Raw genomic sequence first — 12,610 nt, forward strand, 5'->3', positions numbered from 1 at the left:
TCTAGCAAAATAAATTTAAATGCATATTTTTGGCAAATATGAAATGAATAATTGCAATTTCTCACAGATTACTATTAGAAAGATTTCTCTCCATAGCAAAAAGGTATCTCACCATGGTAATTTGCTACCGTTGAACACTAGAGGCATATGTTCCATTTGAAAAAGATATCTAACCATTTAACTACTTACCAACAGATGGCGCTAAGGGAAGTAAGTTGACATTTAGTAAACTTAACTGATAGTTGTCATTCGGAATGTACTAAAATTGTGAGACTTTCATAGTGTATAACTAAAAAAATGTTTGAAATTAATAATTTTATTTTTAAGGAAATCAAATATTGGTAAGTAAAAATATATAATATATGTCCATATAAAACAAGTAGAGTTTGATTAATGATGACATGTAGAAAGTATGTTGTGCGGCATACTCGAAGATTGCCGAGCAAAGTTCGGTTGCCCAGGTACTGTATACTTAAAGTCTTCAAGTTAAGCAGTACAGTGAACTAGCAAAAGAAAAATATACTTATAAAAAAAAACAGAAAAAAGGGAAAGTTAAAAAAATACTAATTATACATATATTGTATATTGCATGCGTAGTGATGACAGTGCCAAAATAAAATACCGTACAAATAAGTCCTAAATGCACTGCATTATTAGGATAATTTCACTTAAATTATACTTATACACATACATATGCTTAATCATAAATATGTATTGATTTTCTTTTTTTATGTTCTTGTGAAAAGGAGGCAGTAACCTCGGCATTTTTTCACCGGTCACAGAGCACCGTAATACTGGCTACTAAGGATCAACATTAACTTCACCCCTCAACAACAAAAGCACAAGTTAACATACCCGAATTACATAAGTGCCCACGCCTTAACACCTTATTAGGCAAGAGCCCTACCTGTACTTTGTCACACACATCCTATAAATTACCATCGATCAGGCGTTTCGGTAGTTGAGCCGGAAAGACTGACCACACATACCCTATAAATTACCATCGATCAGCCGTTTCCGTGGTTGAGCCGGAAAGGGGTCAGTCTTTCCGGCTCAACTACCGAAACGCCTGATCGATGGTAATTTATAGGGTATGTATGACAAAGTAATATTTATTAAAATTGAGAGCGATCGATTTAGAGAAAAGGAGGAGCAAGAAGGCATCGGAACATCGTGGACTGCAGAAGGGAGAGAGAGCGAGAGTGAACGAAACTACGGTGAATATAGTTTCGACACTCTTAGGTTTTTATTTTTTGTTTTTGCAATTCAATCAACTTGAACATTTTTTTGCATTGCCTTCCACCTAATATTTTACATATAAGTATTGTTATTGTAGTTACTCATATTTAAGTCGTGGTATCGTAGTTTCTCATACTTAATTAATGAGAGTTTTTAACGTACCTTTGCTTTAGATGTTTTCTTATTATTTCATGTAGTTCTCATTTTTTATTTATTTTGATTTGTAAAGCTACCTCTTTTCTCAAAAGATTTAATATCTCGCTAATAGCTTAGCTATATGTACCTGCATGTATGAATGCAGGGCTATTAGCCTATCTATTTTATTAATTTATTTATTTGCTAGCCTTTACCCGCAGTCCCGTCCGCAAGGAGAAAATGAAACATATGGGCTATTCACGTTAGCCTGCTTATCAAGTGATCCGTTTAAAAAAAATTTTCTGCCTAATGTATTTAATTTTTGTAATAGAGTAAAAAAATAACTAAATGAGCTGATAACCTGATGGGGTCCCCAAATGATCGAAAGCCACGAAACGACCCCGGTTACTTGTTCCCTGATGAATCCCAAACCCCATCAAAAAATATCCCGGAAGGGTCGCTAAATTATCCCGACATAGTCCAGAAAAAGTCCCGAAATGACCCCGAAGGGATCCCCGACGGATACCGAAAAACATCCAGGAATGACCCCGGAAGGGTCTAAAAATTATCCCGAAATAGTCCCGAAATGACCCCGATGGGACCCTTGCGGAAATGATCTGTAAGAGTCCCTAAATGATTTCCGAAATGGTCAAGAAAAAGTCACGAAGTGACCATCCAGAAATGATCCAAGAAGGGTCCCAAAATGATTCCGACGGGATCCCGGACGGATCCAGAAATGATATCTGAATGGTCCCTAAAAAATTCCTGAAATAATCCAGTAAAAGTAACGAAATGACCACGACGGGAGCCCGAAAACCATCTAGAAATGATGCCAGAAGGGTCTCCCATTGATATCGAAATAGTCCCGAATAAATCCCGTTTTGACCTAGACGGGATCCTTGGCGGATCCGGAAAACCATCCAGAATTGATCTCTGAAGGGTCGGGAAATGATCCCGAAATAGTGAAGAAAAAGTCACGAAATTACCCAGACAGTATCCCGGACGGATCCCGAAAACCATCCAGAAATGATTCCGGGAGGGTCCCCAAATTACTCCGACTGGATTACAAATAAGTTGGAGCTAATTATAAAAGCATGTTAATAAGGCAACAGTCGCCTTGAAGCGAAGGAAGAGTTACAAACAAACATACAGGTAAAGCTAATAAAAGCGTGTTAATAAAAATGGTTGAAGGAGGGCGGATGGCGGAAGGAGAAGGAGAGCACCACTGATCTTTTTTCAAAATTGTTTCGATCTCGATCTGTACCAAAATTCTTGAATTAGAAGAAAATTTATTTTGCACCAGAGGGTGAGAAGGGGGGAGGCGAAGGGTTGCACTGCTCACTTTGTAAGCCCTCGACTTATTTGCCCCATGGAGTTAGTGATATTGGTGAAAGTCAGTATACTTATTAAAAATTAATTGAATGGGTCGTGGGACCTGCCCCCCTTTCCATTTTCGAAAAATATTTTGCCAGTAGACTATTCTCTATCTGTGTCCCAAATTTCATCAAAATCTGTGTAACCGTTCTGCCGCGAATCAGTCACAAAAGACGAAAAAATATAATTAAATTATAACTGTTCCTAGGGGGCGTGGACCTTCCCCCTTTTCAAAAACATATAGCTGGTAGATCCTTCTAGATTATTGGCTATATGTGTGCTAAATTTTATCCGAATCGGTCAAGCCGTTGTTGATTGATTGAGTCCCAAAAACAAATGCCTGAACATCCAAACATCCAAACTTTCGCATTTGTAATATTATTAGCCTTTACCTGCGGCCCCGTCCGCAAGAAGAAAATAAAACTTATGGGCTATTTACGTTAACTTGCTTATCAAGTTATTTGTTTAAAAAATATTTTCCGTCTAATATATTTTATTTTTGTAATAGAGTAAAAAAGTAACTTAATGAGCTGATAACCTGATACGATCCCCAAGTGATCGAAATTATCCAGAAAAAGCTACGAAATGTCCCCGACGCTATCACGGACGGATCCTGAAAACCATCCAGAAATTCTCCCGGAAGGGTCTCATAATGGTCCCAGAATAGTCCAGAAAAGTCCCGAAATGACAACGATGCCATTCTAGACCGATCCAGAGAACTACACAGGAATGATCCCTGAAGGGTACCTAAATGATCCCGAAATAGACCCGAGAAAGTTCCGAAATGACCCTGACGGTCTCCCGGATGGATCCCGAAAACCATCCAGAAATGCTGCCGCAGGAGTCCCAAGATGATTCCGAAATAGTCCCGAAATTACCCTGACCGGATCCTGGATGGATCCAAAAAATCATCCGGAAATGATGCCGGAAGATACCCAAAATGATCCCGAAATAGGTCCGAAATGACCCTGACCAGATCCCGGAAGAATCCCAAAAAACATACAGATATGACGCCAGAAGGGCACCCAAAGGATCCCAAAATAGTAACAAAAATGTTCCGAAATGACCCTAAAGGGATCCCGGACGGATCCTCAAATGATATCAGAAGGGGCCCCAAATGATCTTGAAAGCCTTCGTCTTATTTGACCCATTCAGTTTCTGGCGTGATTCAGTCACAAAGACAAAAAAAAATACAATAATTAAATTATAACTGTTCCTAGGGGGGCGGGGATATCCCCCCTTTTCAAAGAAATATAGCTAGTAGATTCTTCTAGATTATTGGCTATATGTGTGCGAAATTTCGTACAAATCCGTCCAGCCGTTCTTGCGTGATTGAGCCACAAAGACAAACGTCTGGACATCCAAACATCCATACTTACCCATTTATAATATAACTAGCCTCTACCCGCGGCCCCGTCCGCAAGGAGAAAATAAAATATATGGGCTATTCACGTTAGCCTGCTTATCAAGTTATCTGTTTAAAAATTATTTTTGTCTAATGTATTTTATTTTTGTAATAGAGTAAAAACAAGAACCAAATGAGCTGATAACCTAAAACACACGCTTACGTAAATGGCATACAGTTTTATCGAATTAAAAAATACATTTTGTTTTTAAGTTAAATTAATTGATATGACAGGGATACTGTTCATAAAGCCAAGGAGTGAAACTACAATCAGCTGAAACCAAATCGAATTAAAAAATACATTTTGTTTTTAAGTTAAATTAATTGATATGACAGGGATACTGTTCATAAAGCCAAGGAGTGAAACTACAATCAGCTGAAACCAAAGAGAATTTTTAAGATGAAAATAGTGTTAAATTTTCGGGTATTTAGTTGGTCAAAATATTACAGAAAGTGTAATTATAGTTATGACAGTTCGTTACAGGATTCATTGAAAAAAAACTGAAAAAGAGAACGAAAAATCTGTGTTAGATATTCAAGATAAAACATACCGAATTTTAATTACAATTAATTTGCAGCAAATCCGTGCTCTATAAAAACTTATAATTTGAAAAGGCATGTGTGCTGATGTAACGGTTTCGAAGGGTCCTTAAATGATCCCGGAAGGGTCCCAAATTAATACCAAAATAGTCCCGAAAAAGTCAAGTAATGATCCCGATGGGATCCCTGAAAGGTATCCAAATGATCCCGAAATAGTCCCGAAAAAGTTTCAATGACGGGATCCCGGACGGAACCGAAAACCATTCAGAAATGAATCTCGGAAGGGTCCCAATATGATCCCGAAATGACCCCGACGGGATCCCGGGCAGCTCCCGAAACCATACAGAATTGATCTCTGTAGGTTCCGCAAATGACACCGAAATAGTAGAGAAAAAGTGCCGGAATCCAGAATGATGCCGGAAGGGCCCTTAAATGATCCCGAAATAATACAGAAAAAGTCACGAAATGTCTTCGACGGGATCCCGAATTTCGTCAAGAAATGATGCCTGAAGGGTCTCCAAATGACCCCGAAATAGTCCCGAAGTTACCCTGACGGGATCCCGGACGAATCCCGCAAACCATCCAGAAATGATCTCGAAATAATCCCGACGAAATCCCGAAATGATCCTGACTGGATCCAGGACGGATCCAAAACCATGCAGAAATGATTCTTGAAGGGTCCCTAAATGATCCCGAAAAAGTCCCGAAATTACTCTGACGGGATGCCGATAGTCACCAAGAAATATTTCCGGAAGGGTCCTCGAATGATCCCGAAAGTCCCGAAATTACCCAGACATGATTCCGGACGGATCCCGAAAACCATTCAGAAATGATTCCGATAGGGTCCACAGATGTTCCCGAAAAAGTACCGAAATGACCCTGATGCGTACCTGGACGGATCCCGAAAATCATCCAGAAATTGTACCGGAAGAGTCCCAAAATGATCCCGAAATAGTCCCGAAATAGCCCTGACGGGATCCCTAAGGCCATCCAGAAATGGTCCCGAAAGGACCCCAAGTGACCCCGGAATACTCCCGAAAAAGTCCCGAAATAACCGCGACGGGATCCCGAAAACTATCAAGAAATGATTCCGTAAGGATTCCAAAATAATCTCGAAATAGTCCCGAAAAAGGCCTGAAATTACCCTGACGGGTACCCGGACCGATCCCAAAATCATCCAGAAATTATACCGAAAGAGTCCCCAACTGATCTCGAAATAGTCCCGATCCCGGCGGGATCCCGAATACCATCCAGAAATGATCCCGGAAGGGTCACCAAATTATCCCGGAATAGTCCCGAAATGACCCTGACGGGGTTCAGAAATGCTCGCGGAAGGGGGTCCCAAAATCATCCCGAAATAGAAGGATCGCCAAAAGTACGCGAAAAAATCCAGAAATTACCCTGACGGGATCCTGGACGGATCCCGGAAATCATCCAGAAAAAGTCCCGAAAAAGTTCCGAAACCATCTTAACGGGATCCCGAAAATTATCAGGACATGATACCGGAAAGATCCCCAAATGTTCCTGATATACTCCGAAATGACCCTGACGGGATCCCGGACGCATCCCGAAAATCATTCAGAAATTATCTTAGAAGGGTCCAAAATGATCCCGAAATAGTCCCATAAAGGCCCCGAAATAATCCCGACGGGAGGCCGGACGGATCCCGAAAACAATTCAGAAATGATCCCGTTAAGGTCCCGAAATGACCCTGACATAGTCCAGAAAAAGTCCCGCAATTAGCACGATGGGATGCCGGGCGGATCCACAAAAATACCAAGAAATGATCCCGGAAGGGTCCCAAAAGATACCGATATAGTCCCGTAAAAGTTCCGATATGACCCCGACGGGATCCCGGACGGATCCCGAAAACCATCCAAAATTGATATCTGAAGGGTACGCAAATGATCCCGAAATAGTCCATTAATATTCCCTAAATTACCCCGACGGGATGCCGGAAGGATCCCGAAACCAATGTAGATATGATGCCGGAAGGGGAGATGGAGGAGATGGAGGGTGTCACTGCTCACTTTGTAAGCCCTCGACTTATTTGACCTATTGAAATTGTAATATTGGTGAAGGTCAGTAAACGTAAAGTTATAATGTCTAAAAATTATTAAAAGTAATTGTTCGAAGGGTCGTGGAACCCCCTGTCCCCCTTTCCATTTTCGAAAAAAAATTTCGCCAGTAGACTATTGTCCACCTGTATCCCAAATTTCATCAAAATCCGTGTAGCCGTTCTGGCGTGATTCAGTCACAAAGACGAAAAAATACAATAATTACATTATAAGAGGTTGGGATCCCCCTTTAAAAAAAAAAATATAGCTAGTAGATCCTTCTAGGCTATTGGCTATATGTGTGCCTAATTTCATCCAAATCCGTCCAGCCGTTCTTGCGTGATTGAGTCACAAAGACAAACTTCTGGACAAACATCCAAACTTTCCCATTTATAACATATATTAGATATTAGATTAGATTAGATTAGATACTGGCCTTTATCCGCGGCCCCGTCCGCAAGGAGAAAATAAAATATATGGGCTATTTACGGTAGCCTGCTTATCAAGTTATCTGTTTAAAAATTATTTTTGTCTAATGTATTTTTTTTTTTGTAATGGAGTAAAAAAAGAACTAAATGAGCTGATAACTTAAAAGGAACGCTCACGTGAATTATACAGTTTTTTCGAAAAAAATTCATTTTGCTTTTAAGTTAAATTAATTGATTTGACAAGGGTGAAGGAATTACCGTTCATAGAACAAAGGAGTGAAACTACAATCAGCTAAAACCAAAGGGAATTTTTTACATGAAAATTGTATTGCTTTTCCGTGTATCTAGTTGGTTAAAATATTACAAAAATTGTAATTATAGTTATAACAGTGCGTTACAGGATTCATTTAAAAAACTCAAAAATAGAACGAAAAAGCTTTGTAAGATGTTAAAGATAAAACATATGGAATTTTAATTACGAATAATTTGCAGCAAATCAATGCTCCATAAAAACTTATAATTTAATAAGGCATGTGTGCAGAAGTACCGGTTTCGAAGGGCCCTTAAATGATCCCGGAAGGGTCCCAAATGATACCAAAATAGTTCCGAAAAAATCCCGTAATTATCCCGGCGATATCCCGAAAAAAATTCAGAAATGATCCCGGAAGGGTCCTCTAATGATCACGAAATAATCCCGAAAAGTCTCGAAATGACTCCGACTGGATCCCAGACGGATACAGAAATGATTTTGTAAGGGTCCCAAAATGATCCCGAAAGAGTGCCGAAATTACCCTGACGGGATTCCGGACGGATACCGGAAACTATCCAGAAATGATTCCGGGAGGGTCGCAAAATGACCCAGAAAAAGTCCCGAAATGACCCTGACGGGATCCGTCCGGGAAAACAGCTAGAAATGATTCTGGAAGGGCCCCAAAATGATCCAGACAAAGTACCGAAATGACCCTGACGGGATCCAGAAAATCATCCAGCAGTGAAGCCGAAAGGGTCCGTAAATGATCCCGAAAAAATTCCGAAATTACCTTGACGGGATCATGGATGGATCCCAAAAACCATCCAGAAATGGTAACGGAAGGATCTCCAAATGAAAATGAAAAAATAAATAAATGACCCTAGCGGGATCCCGGACGGATCCCAAAAACCATCCATAAATGATTCCGGAAGAGTCCCCAAATTATCCCGAAAAAGTCTAGAAACGACCTTTTTTGAGCCCGGACGGATCCCGGAAACCATCCAGAAAAGATTCTGAAAGGTCCCCCCTGACGGGATCCCCAAAATCATCTAAACATGATCCCGCAAGAGTCCCGAAATGATCACGGAGAGATCGCAGAATGATCCCGAAATAGTCCCGAAATCACCGAGACGGTATACCGGGCGGATCCCGAAAACCATCAGGAATTTAATTCTGAAAGGTCCCCAAATTACTCCGAAATAGTCCCGAAATTACCCAGACAGAATCCCAGACGGATCCCGGAAACCATCCAGAAATGATTCCGATAGGGCCCCAAAATTATCCCGGAAAAGTCCCGAAATGACCCTGACGCGACCCGTCCATGAAATCATCCAGAAATGATTCCGGAAGGATCCGCAAATAATCCCGAAATTACCCAGACACGATCCCGGACGGATCCCAAAAACCATACTGAAATGATTCCGGAAGAGCCCCGAAATTATCCCGAAAAAGTTCCGAAATGATCCTAAATGACGGGATCCGGAAAACCATCCAGTAGGGAAGTCGAAAGGGTCCCTAAATGATCCCGAAAAATTTCCGAAATTACCTTGACGGTATCCCGGACCGATCCCGAAAACCATCCAGAAATGATGCTGGAAGGGTTCACAAATGATCCCGAAAAAGTTACGAAATGACTTCGACGGGATCCCGAATTTCGTCAAGAAATGATGCCTGAAGGGTCCCCAAATGACCCCGAAATAGTCCCGAAGTTACCCTGACGGGATCCCGGACGAATCCCGCAAACCATCCAGAAATGATCTCGAAATAATCCCTACGAAATCCCGAAATGATCCTGACTGGATCCAGGACGGATCCAAAACCATGCAGAAATGATTCTTGAAGTGTCCCTAAATGATCCCGAAAAGTCCCGAAATTACTCTGACGGGATGCCGATAGTCACCAAGAAATGTTTCCGGAAGGGTCCCCGAATGATCCCGAAAGTCCCGAAATTACCCAGACATGATTCCGGACGGATCCCGGAAACCATTCAGAAATGATTCCGATAGGGTCCCCAGATGTACCTGGACGGACACGAAAATCATCCAGAAATTGTACCGGAAGAGTCCCAAAATGATCCCGAAAATGTCCCGAAATAACCCTGACGGGATCCCGAAGACCATGCAGAAATGATCCCGAAAGGACCCCAAGTGACCCCGGAATACTCCCGAAAAAGTCTCGAAATAACCGCGACAGGATCCCGAAAACTATCTAGAAATGATTCCGTAAGGTTTCCAAAATAATCCCGAAATAGTCCCGAAAAGTCCTGAAATTACCCTGACGGGTACCCGGACCGATCCCAAAATCATCCGGAAATTATACCGAAAGAGTCCCCAACTGATCTCGAAAAAGTCCGAAACTATCCTAAGGGGATCCCGAAAATCATCAGGACATGATACCGGAAAGATCCCCAAATGTTCCTGATATACTCCGAAATGACCCTGACGGGATCCCGGACGCATTCCGAAAATCATTCAGAAATTATCTTAGAAGGGTCCAAAATGATCCCGAAATAGTCCCATAAAGGTCCCGAAATAATCCCGACGGGACGCCGGACGGATACCGAAAACAATTCAGAAATGATCCCGTTAAAGTCCCGAAATGACTCAGACACGATCCCGGACGGATCCCAAAAACCCTACTGAAATGGTTCCGGAAGAGCCCCCAAATTATCCCGAAAAAGTTCCGAAATGATCCTAAATGACGGGATCCGGAAAACCATCCAGTAATGAAGCCGAAAGGGTCCCTAAATGATCCCAAACATTTTCCTAAATTACCTTGACGGTATCCCGGACGGATCCCGAAAACCATCCAGAAATGATGCTGGAAGGGTTCACAAATTATCCCGAAAAAGTCTCGAAATTACCCTGACTGGATTCCGGAAACCATCCAGAGATTATTCTGGAAGGGCCCCCAAATGATCCCGAAATTACCCTGACGGGATCCGGAGAACCATCCAGTGGTGATGCCGATAGGATACCTAAATGATCCCGCAAAAGTCCCGAAATTACCCTGATGGGATCCCGGATAAATCCCGAAAACCATCTAGAAATGACTACGGAATGATACCCGAATGATCCCCATATGATCCCGAAAAGGTCTATAAATTACCCTGGCGGGATCCCGGATGGATCCGGGAACCAATTCAGATCCCTAAAGTCCGGAAATTACCCAGACTGGATCCCGGACGTATCCCGAAAACAATCCAGAAATGATTCAGGAAGGGTCTCCAAATGATCCCGAAAAAGTCCCGAAATGAACCTGACGGGATCTCGGACGGATCCCCGAAACCATCCAGAAATGATTCTAGAAGTGCCCCCAAATGATCACGAAAAAGTCCTGAAGTGACCCTGACGAGATCCCGAAAACCCTCTAGAAGGGGTGCCGGAAGGATCTCCAAATGATTCCGAATTAGTCTCGAATAAGTGCCGAAATGACCCTGACGGAATCCCGAAAACCATCTAGAAATGATCCCGGAGGGATCCCAACATAGTCCCGTAAAAGGCCCGAAAACACCGAGACGTACCCGGACGGATCCCGAAAACCATCCAGAATTGATCTCTGAAGGGTCCACAAATGATCCCGAAGTGTTCCAGAAAAAGTCCCGAAATTACACCGACGGGATCCCGGACGGATCCAACTATACAGAAATGATCCCGGAGGGATCCCAAAATGATTCCGAAAAGGTCAGACAAACATCCAGTATTTAAATCTGAAGGGTCCGCAAATGATCTCGAAATAGTCCAGAAAAAGTCCCGAAATTACCCAGACAGTGGGTAGGTCAGTATACGTATAATTTGCAGGAAATCTATGCTCCATAAAAACTTATAATTGAAAAAGGCCCTGACGGGATCCCGGATAGATCCCGAAAACTATCCAGAAATGATCCCGGAGGGACCCCAACATAGTTCCGTAAAAGGCCCAAAATCACCGAGACGGTACCCCAGACGGATCGCGAAAACCGCCCAGAACTGATCTCTGAAGGGTGATCCCGAAATAGTCCAGAAAAAGTCCCGAAATTACACCGACGGGATCCCGGACGGATCCAACTATACAGAAATGATCCCGGAGGGATCCCAAAATGATTCTGAAAAGGTCATACAAACATCCAGTATTTAAGTCTGAAGGGTCCGCAAATTATCTCGAAATAGTCCAGAAAAAGTTCCGAAATTACCCAGACAGTGGCTAGGTCAGTATACGAATAATTTGCAGCAAATCCATGCTCCATAAAAACTTATAATTTAAAAAGGCAAGTGTCCTGAAGTACCGGTTTCGAAGGGTCCTTAAATGATCCCCATAGGGTCCCAAAATAGTCCAGGAAAAGTCCCGTAATGAGCCCGATGGGATCTCGAAAAGCATCCCGAAATAATCCCGGAAGGGTCCTCTAATGGTCCCGAAATAATCCAGAAAAAGTCCCGAAATCACCTTTATGGGATCCCGGACGGATCCCGAAAACCATCCAGAAATGATTCTGGAAGGGCCCCTATAAGATCCCAAAAAAGTCCCGAAATTACCCTGACGTGATCCCGGATTGATCCCGACAACCATCCAGAAATGATCATGGAAAGGTCCCCAAATGATCCCAAAATGATCCCGGGAAGGTCCATAAATGTCTCTAACGGGACCCCGTACGGATCCCGGAAACAATCAAGAAATGTTTCCGGAAGGGTCTCCGAATGATCCCGAAAGTCCCGAAATTATCCAGACATTATCCCGGACGGATCCCGAAAACCATTCACAAATGATTCCAACAGGGTCCCCAGATGTTCCCGAAAAAGTCTAGAAAAGACCCCGATGGGAGCTCGGAAGGATCCCGAAAACCATCCAGAAATGATTCTGGAAGAGCCCCCAAAAAGTCCCTAAATGATCCTGACGGGATCCCGAAAACCATCTAAAAATTAAATTACACCGTAAAAGTCCCGAAATTACCCTGACATAGTCCGGAAAAGTCCCGAAGTGACTCTGCGGGATCCCGGAAACCATCCAGAAATGATGCCGGAAGGTTCCCGAAATGATACCGAAATAGTCCCGAAAAAGTCCCGAAGTGAGCCTGACGGGATTCAGAAAATCATAAGGACCCCAAATGATCCCGGAATAGTCCCGAAATAATTCCGACGTTATTCCGGACGAATACCGAAAATCATCCAGATCGGGTCCCAAAATTATCCTGAAAGAGTCCCGAAAT

General features: G+C 42.5%; 1 protein-coding gene across 7 annotated transcripts in view; it reads right to left on the minus strand.

The window, feature by feature from the left end:
* Nucleotides 1-12,610, minus strand: part of cad (caudal) — a 663,489-nt gene that overhangs the window by 86,910 nt on the left and 563,969 nt on the right. The window lies entirely within an intron of this gene.

This window comes from Eurosta solidaginis, chromosome 2 (assembly GCF_040869045.1).
Source record: "Eurosta solidaginis isolate ZX-2024a chromosome 2, ASM4086904v1, whole genome shotgun sequence".
In the NCBI taxonomy this organism is placed as follows: Eukaryota; Metazoa; Arthropoda; class Insecta; order Diptera; family Tephritidae; genus Eurosta; species Eurosta solidaginis.